At 45.1% G+C, this 9,085-nt stretch overlaps 1 long non-coding RNA gene across 1 annotated transcript; it reads left to right on the top strand.

The window, feature by feature from the left end:
* Window positions 1–383: 383 nt before the first annotated feature.
* LOC144333792 (uncharacterized) lies at window positions 384–8,829 on the top strand. Its single transcript, XR_013402849.1, has 3 exons — window positions 384–805; window positions 7,755–7,926; window positions 8,654–8,829. It is a non-coding gene; the product is annotated as an uncharacterized LOC144333792 (long non-coding RNA).
* The last annotated feature ends 256 nt before the right edge of the window (window positions 8,830–9,085 follow it).

Below are 9,085 nucleotides of genomic sequence, written 5' to 3' on the forward strand. Positions count from 1 at the left end.
GACATAAATTTTTGACTTCTTTGGGTTAAAACCAAAGAGTATGATTACTACATTGTATGGTAACCATATGTTTAGTTTTGTAAGAAATTGCCAATCTATCCTTAAAGTGACCATACCACTTTGCATTCCTATTAGCAATGAATGAGGGTTCCTTTTGCTCCACATCCTTGCCAGCATGTGATGTTGTCAGTTGTCAGGTTCACGACTAGGCCAAATATTATGCTGAATCCAAAGGGAGTGGCTGGATGAGCAGAAAGAGCACTCGGGGGGCTGTAGGCAGGTGAAAGATGATTTTATTCAGCAGCAGCTCTCATCAACAGCTTTCTCTCACACTGCCCGCCCTGTCTCGGCTGCTTAGTCTGGCGGCTCCCACACACAGCTGCGTAGCCGGCTCTCCCTTGCCTTCAGGGTGAGCAGCTTAACTCTTTCTCTCTCTGGGCACGAGTGAGCTGAGCTATGTCCTGGCTCCTTCTGTCCATCTGCAAAGACGGACAGCTCTGACTCACTCTTTCTTTCTCTGGCCACCTGTGCGCCCACCATGTCAAGCCATGCTGAGGCGTGCCGAGTCCAAGAGCCATGTCTCTGGTGCACAGTGTTAACAGGGCAGTTATACCTTTTACAGACAACTGTGGCTCCAAGTCAAGTATGAACTTACACAAACAGGTTATATAACAAGTGGAGGTGTGCGCCTGCGTGCCAAACTTGCTGACTCACACAGGCCTGGATACCCGCCTCGGCCTATTCCTTGACCAAAGCACATCAAGGTACCTTACATCAGTGTTCTGGATTTTCACTGTTCTAAAAGGTGTGTAGGTGGTATCTCATTGTTGATTTAATTTGCATTTTCCTGATGACATACATTGTGGGGCATCTGTAATATGCTTATTTGTCACCCGTATATCTTTTGTGGTGAAGTGTCTCTTAAGGTCTTGGCCCATTTTTAATTGGTTGCTTGTTTCCTTACTGTTGAGGTTCAATAGTTTTATTTACGTTTTTGGATAATAGTCCCATATCAAATACATCTTTGGCAAATGTTTTCTCCCAGTGTGTGGCTTCTCTTTACATTATCATAAGTATTTTTTACAGAGCAGAAGTTTCTAATTTTAATGAAGTCTAGCTTATCAATTTTTTCTTTCACAGATCACACCTTTGGTGTCATGTCAAAAAAGTCATAACCTGGCTGGGTGCAGTGACTCACACTTGTAATCCCAGCAGTTTGGAAGGCCAAGATGGGAGGATCACTTGAGCCCAGGAGTTCAAGATAGCCTGGCAACATAGAGAGACTCTATCTCTACAAATAATTTCAGAAAAATTAGCCAGGCATAGTGGCATGTGCCTGTAGTTAACAGCTACACAGGAAGCTGAGGTGGGAGGATCACTTGAGCCTGGGAGGTCAAGGCTACAGTAAGCTGTGGCAGTGCCACTGCACTCTAGCCTGGGCCGCAGAGATCTTGTCTCAAATAAATAAATAAATAAACCAAAGCAAAACAAAAAGTCACCACTAAAGCCAAGGTCATCTAGATTTTCTCCTATGTTATCTTCTAAGAATCTTATCATTTTGTGTTTTACATTTAGATCTGTGATCTATTTAGAGTTAATTTTTTGTGAAGGGTATAAGAGCTATATCTTCATTCATTTGTTTGAATGTAAACGTCCTGTTGTCCCAGTACCATTTTTTGAAAAGATTATCTTTTCCCCATTGTATTACCTTTGTTTTTTTGGTCAAAGATCAATTGACTATATTTATATATTTATATGGGTCTGTTTCTGGGATCTCTATTCTGTTTCATTGATCTCTTTATTCTTTTTTTTTTTTTTTTTTTTTTTTGAGATGGAGTCTCGCTCTGTCACCCAGGCTGGAGTGCAGTGGCCCAATCTCGGCTCACTGTGACCTCCGCCTCCTGGGTTCAAGCAATTCTCCTGCCTCAGCCTCCTGAGTAGCTGGGGTTACAGGTGTGTGTCACCACGCCCAGCTAATTTTTGTATTTTTAGTAGAGATGGGGTTTTACCATGTTGGCCAGGCTGGTCTCAAACTGCTGGCCTCAAGTGATCTGCCTGTCTTGGCCTCCCAAAGTGCTGGGATTACAGGCGTGAGCCACCGTGCCCGGCTCTTTGTTTATTGTTTTGCCAATACCACACTGTCTTGGTTGCTGTAACTTTATAGTAAGTACTGAAGTCAAATACTGTAGGTCCTCTAACTTTGTTCTTCTCCTTCAATATTGTGTATCCTACCACTATTTTCAAGGAAGTTAAAAAAAAATACATCTTTTTTTTCCCCAATTCTTGCTATAACCCTCACACTGTGCACCAACTCAGCCTCTGTCTTTTACTCGCTGGGTGATCTTAGCTGTTCTCTGTTTTTGTGAAGGAAAGAATCTACGTCAGGATATTTATAACTTATATACAAAATCCAAACACACTCAGAAAAAGTTTAAAGCTCAAGAAACAAACAAACAAAAAAAACCAAATATCAGCCATTACCCTCAGCTTCTGACTTGGGGAGATGAGGAATGTGGTTCCTGCGCCCTGGTTTATTATTACTGTCATTCGTGTCTGTGTGAAGAGACCACCAAACAGGCTTTGTGTGAGCACCATGGCTATTTATTTCACCTGGGTGCAGGCGGGCTGAGTCCGAAAAGAGAGTCATCGAAGAGAGGTAAGGGTGGGGCCGTTTTATAGGATTTGGGTAGGTAAAGGAAAATTACAGTCAAAGGGGGGTTGTTCTCTGGCGGGCAGGAGTGGGGGGTCACAAGGTGCTCAGTGGGGGAGATTTTGAGCCAGGATGAGCCAGGAAAAGGAATTTCACAAGATAATATCATCGCTGAAGGCAAGGACCGGCCATTTTCACTTCTTTTGTGGTGGAATGTCAATGGTTAAGGCGAGGCAGGGCATTTGCACTTCTTTTGTGATTCTTCAGTTACTTCAGGGCATCTGGGCCTATACGTGCAAGTCACAGGGGATGCAATGGCTTGGCTTGGGCGCAGAGGCCTGACAATTACCTTTAGGGGTGATGTGGAGCCAGTGGCCAGGCTTCCCTTTCTTCATCTCTAAAAGGCGGGGATTAACCTGGACTATCTCAAACATCGCTCACAGCTGGGAGAGCACGAGATTTCAACCCTGACCCAGCACCTGAGATTGGCTTCAGTTTTATGTTGGTTTATACAGAGGTCTGTTTCTACTCTTCTTCAGATTGTAATCTAGGTTTGGGACACTAAATATTCCATTTAAAACATCTAGGGCTGGGTGCTGTGGCTCCTGCCTGTAATCCCCACACTTTGGGAGGCTGAGGTGGGTGGATCACCTGAGGTCAGGAGTTCGAGACCAGCTTAAACTTATGTAATTTTAACTCATATAACTATAAGTATCCTGACTTAGAGCTGATCCTGACCACAGTGGAGCCTCTAGGATGCAGGTGAACACACAGCCAGGGGAACTAGGCATCCCAGCAGAAGATGAGTGTGTGAGCATGAATCCCTCCCTCTCTCCACACGGGGCTGTACACTTCACAAGGCTCTGAGCCTTGCAGCCAGCCAGGGAGAATAGCAGGGCTGCTAGCAGAATCTTTATTTCCCTAGGAAGAAAACTCTGGCTCTTAGAAGTCAAATGAATTTCCCATAGTCCTCTAAATAGGACTGTAAAACATCTGATGGCTTGAGTTCAGTATTTTTTTCACATAGCTTAGAAGGTCAGGAGAACCAGGGTCTGTTTCTGCGTAAACCCAGGAAGGACCTGAATCACCAGCATCTCCTCAAGCAAGAAGAAACCCTGGCTTGCACATGGGGTGGAAGCAGGTGAAACAAGGGACTCTCACCTGGAGCCAGCACAGAGGATCCTGGACTAGAGAAAGCCTGGCTCCCGTGGGTGTCCTGAGGCACAGATATCCCATGAATCCTAGTCAGTCCCTGGGGGCAGTTTGTTCAATTGAATTCTGAAGGAAGCTGGATGAGCTGAGCTAAACATAACTAGACCTTGTTTGAGAATGGGTCTCCACAAATTTAGCTACTTCCCCATGCTTGCTTGTAGTTGGCAAGCTGCATTAAAAATTGTCTACTGATTGCTGTAACATCCATTCTCATATGTTTGTATGTAAGTTCTTTCATTTTAAGGGGAGAGCTCACTGAAGGCCACTGCCTGGGTGGTAGCAGCAGGCTGTTGGGCAGCAAAGGCTGGGGGTGGGGCCAGAGGGCTGCCATTGCACCAGCCTTGCTCTGGAGAACAACTTTTGGTTGTTGAGGAATGGTATGACAATTAGTGAGATGTCATTAGAGTCTATAAAATATAAATGGCTATGAACACTAATTGTTGCAGTAGTTAGGGACTGACTGATAGTAAGATTTGCCAGGCACAGTGGCTCATGTTTGTAATCCTAGCACTTTGGAAGGCTGAGATGGGAGGATCACTTAATTCCAGGAGTTTGAGGCCACCCTGGACAACATAGTGAGGCCCTGTCTCTACCAACATATTTTAAAAAAATTAGCCAGATGTGGTGATGTGTGCCTATAGTCCTAGCTATTTGGGAGGCTGAAGTGGGAGGATGGCTTCAGACTGTAAGGTGAAGACTGCAGTAAGCCAAAATCATACCACTGCACTCCAGCTTGGGCTACAGAGCAAGACTCTGACTCAAAAAAAACAAAAACAAAAACAAAAACAAAACTAGAATTATGAAGTAACTGGTGTGCAATTATATTGAAATTGTCTGTTACTTGTCCATAGCTAGACTATAAGGTACATTCAGGTGGGGTCCATCTTTGTCTTTTCACTGATGTCTCACTGTTTATAGAGTTAGGCATTTAAAAATTATTTGTTGAATTAAATTATTGAATGCAATTGAGGATAGATATGAGTTAACTTTAAAAAATATTATATCTTCTAGGCCAGGCGCAGTGGCTCACACCCGTAATGCCAGCACTTTGGGAGGCTCTGGATAAATTAGTTTCACCTTAAATCCATTTTGTAACAAAACAGGGATAAGTATGTTAATGAATGAATGACTAAGTAAGTCAATGATCAAAACAGTAAGCGAAACAAATGGGAAATAATACATCAGTAGCCTCTTGACCTGCCTTGGTGGAATGAGGCTCTGGGCATCTCCTGCTCTGAAGAGTACTCTGGACTCCCCAGAGGTCTGTAGTAGTCCATCATCTCAATGAGACCAAGGCCATCATCTCAATTCACACAGGAACTACCCGGAGCTGCTCAACCTTGCAGCCCAGGTTGCAGCATGGAACCAAACTAGTCCTGCCAGAATGATGGTGTGAGCAATGTCTGTCTTCTCAGGGATTTTTCTTCCTTCCTATGGGTGCTGGAACCATGCTCCATGTCCTAGCACGTATTCTCATTTGGGTCCCTCACAGGACTGACCGTGTCCTATGTGTCAGCTTTTCCCTTGACTTTCTTCTTCCACGGCCTCTCCCCATGGTGTCCTGCTCCGCTCGGGGTGGGATCTGGTTAACCTGGTGGAAGGGAACAGCCTCCAAGAGACGGAAACTCTCATAGTGAGAATGTCAGACATAACTGAAAGCCAGAGTTGAAGGCATTTCTGGAGGATGGGCCACGGATTCCTTCCTTCTATGGGTCACTTGGGTCACCTGTGTACATGCTAGAGACCAGGCCGGGTGTAGCAGAAGATTAAACACAGGACCAGGCGTGGTGGCTCATGACTGTAATCCCAGCACTTTGGGAGGCTGAGGCGACTGGATCACGAGGTCAGGAGATCGAGACCATCCTGGTTAACACAGTGAAACCCTGTCTCTACTAAAAATACAAAAAATTAGCCAGGCGTGGTGGCGGACGCCTGTAGTCCCAGCTACTCGGGAAGCTGAGGTGAGAGAATGGCGTGAACCCGGGAGGCGGAGCTTGCAGTGAGCCGAGATCATGCCATTGCACCTCTAGCCTGGGAGACAGACTGAGACTCCATCTCAAAACAACAACAACAACAACAACAAGATTAAACACAGACACAGACCTTTTCCCTCCAGAACCTTACAAATGAATGAAGGGACCAGCAGCTGCACAGATCATTGTAGTAAAGACAGTATATAATAAGAGCAATCATTTTTTGTTTAAATATTGATTTGCTGATTCCTATAAAAATGCTTCTTTTGCCCTTTTTTTCTTCCCATGAGCCTTTCTTGCCTCTTTAATGTTATTTGATTGTACTTTCCAGCTCATGGACATTACACAGAATGGCAGTTCCTAGGAAAAGCGAGAATAGAAAAAACCATAGCTTTTCAGTCAATTCTTGTTAACACTAGAGCCGGGAAGGGTCATGTAGGTCAATGAACTGTTGCTCCTGGCAATTGAAATAATTAATTTATCCTCTGAAAAAGAGAGATCAGGATTGCCCCAGAGCTAAGTTAAAAACTGGGGGGTTAAGGCAGGGCACAGTGATGCCTGTCATCTCTGTGCTTTGGAAGGCTGAGGCAGGAGGATTGCTTGAGGCTGCGAGTTAGAGACCAGCCTGGGCAACATAGTGAGACATGACTGTGTCGCTGTACTCTGTCTCTCCAGACAGAGAGTGAGACTCTGTCTCTAAAAACAGAATAAAACAAAACAAAAAGCCGGGTGCGGTGGCTCACTCCTGTAATCCCAGTACTCACTCCTGTAATCCCACCCGCCCTGTAATCCTGAGGCGGGTGGATCATTTGAGGTCAGGAGTTCGAGACCAGCCTGGCCAACATGGTGAAACCCCGTCTCTAGTAAAAATACAAAAATTTGCTGGGCGTGGTGGTGCGTGCTTGTAATCCCAGCTACTCAGGAGGCTGAGGCAGGAGAATCGCTTGAACCTGGGAGGCAGAGGTTGCAGTGAGCCAAGATTGCACCACTGCACTCCAGCCTGGGCAACAGAGCAAGACTCCATCTCAAACAAACAAACAAACAAACAAAAAACACACACAAAAAACCTATGGGATTACCTGAGGTCTAGGACTAGATTGTCAAGGCAGGAGAAGGGTAATGACCTGGGCAGCACAGCAAAGGCTTCTGGAAAGGACGCACACAACTTATTATCTCTGCTCTCGATATCCTGCTCGTGACTTCAAGACATGACGGTGCTTTTCTGAACCTCAGTCTCTTCATTTGCAGCATGGCTATAATATCCATTCTATCCACCTCACAGGGTGGTCATAAGAATAGAATGAGTTACCACATATACATAAACCCCATCCTGAGCACACAACACAGGGCTTAGTGGCTGCCTCTCATTTCAGGAGAACTCACATTTCTTAGTTCACTGGGAAAAGGTTGAGATTGGCAAGTATGCCACATCCATTAGAGAGGTGACTCAGTGATTATCCTTCTAAGGATTAAAAACGGCTTTATCAGGCAGCCACTCTGCTGCGATGTACATGATTTAATTTCAATTTAATCATCTCAACAACCGTACAAAGAAGGTATTTTCTTCTCCCTTAGACAGAGGATGAAAGAAAAGTTCAGAAGAGGTGATTACACCCTGCCTGAGTTCACACAGGGATTTGAACTCAGGTCTGTCTGAGGTTCATTTACTTTTTACTCTGCCCCACTGGCTTTCAGCTTTGATAGACATGGAAATAAAACCTAGCCCTTCACATCAGGCCATTATCCTATACACCCAAGTAGGCAATGGAGAAATGGCCTTTCTCTAAGGGGAAATGGGATCTCTAGAAAAGTCACCTTGCCTCTGGGCCATTGCACGGAGACAGCTGGGGTCCAATGAGATGCCAGTGCCCAACAAATGGGCATCAGCTCTTCATCCTCCTCTCTCTGTCTTTCTCTAGCATCATATCGGATGACCTCAAAGCCAACAGCTATGGAATGCATCTTCCTGGCCTCACAGGTCTCTTGAAGCTGCCAACTGCCCCCAGCAATCAAGCCAGATGGAAGCTTTGGGTGGAAGCCTAGCTGGGGAACAGCTTGCGGGCTGAATAGGGGTGTTCAGCGGGCTTCACGGTAACTCTTTCTCCATGCAGTACTGCCTCCTCCTTCTGGCCTGCTTTCTGATGTCCCTAAGGCCTTTTCAAGTCGGAGGAGTGGAAGGACAGAGTGGATGTGGCCAATCAAGAAACACCATCCTCTAATCAGGTCACCCAGGCAGCCCCTCATCTAACCCAGCTGGCTCTGAGCCCTTTGCCTGGGGATCATTCTGTTTTGTAACAGCAAGGCTGACCTCAAGCTAGGCCACTTGGTCTGGATCTTTGATCTAAACAAGCACGAGGGCTTTCTCCCTGGAGAGTTCTGTCTTGCTGGCAGGTCTCCAGAAGGGGGCGTTGCTGTTGCATATGTCAATAGGATAGTAAGCTTTAGGAACAAGCTGCAGCAGTTTAGCCAAGGGAGTTTGCAAGTTAGTCCTTTGCTTGGACTGCTTTGGTCACCAAGGGGATGTGCATGCTGATGACTTTTGCTCTGGTACATAAGTATCCAAACTTTCCAGAGATGTGTAAAAGAGAGCCTCATAAAATTTATAGGAGAACACATCAAAGTTACTAGATAGAAGTCATTATACAAAAATTAATTTGCATTTTAAGGTACCTACCACAGTTAGAAAATAAAAAAATTTAAAGCTAACACCTGTAAGAGAAACAAAAGCTATAAGGTACCAGAAATATATACATGACCTTTATGAAGAAAATTATAAAACTTGTTTAGGTATTCTTTTTGTTTTTGTTTTTGTTCTTAGGGTTTTTTAGAGACAAGGTCTCTCTCTGTCACCCAGGCTAGGGTACAGTTGGCACCATCATAGCTCACTGCAGCCTTGAACTCTTGGACTCAAGCAATCCTCCTGCTTCAGGCTCCTGAGGAACTGGGACTACAGGTGGGTGACACCACACCTGGCTAATTTTTTTTTTTTTTTTGGTAAAGATAGGATCTCACTATGTTGCCCAGGCTGGTCCCAAACTTTTGGCCTCAAGTGATCCGCCTGCCTTGGCCTCCCAAAGTGCTGTGATTACAGATGTGAACCACCGTGGTTGGCCTAGGTATTCTTTAATAGATAGATAGATGTATTTATGATATGAAGGTTCGGTGTCATAAATTTCTTTTCTTTTTTTTTTTTGAGATGGAGTCGCCCTCTGTTGCTCAGGCTGGAGTGCAGTGGCACGATCTCGGCTCA

The sequence above is a fragment of the Macaca mulatta genome, chromosome 13 (genome assembly GCF_049350105.2).
Source record: "Macaca mulatta isolate MMU2019108-1 chromosome 13, T2T-MMU8v2.0, whole genome shotgun sequence".
In the NCBI taxonomy this organism is placed as follows: Eukaryota; Metazoa; Chordata; class Mammalia; order Primates; family Cercopithecidae; genus Macaca; species Macaca mulatta.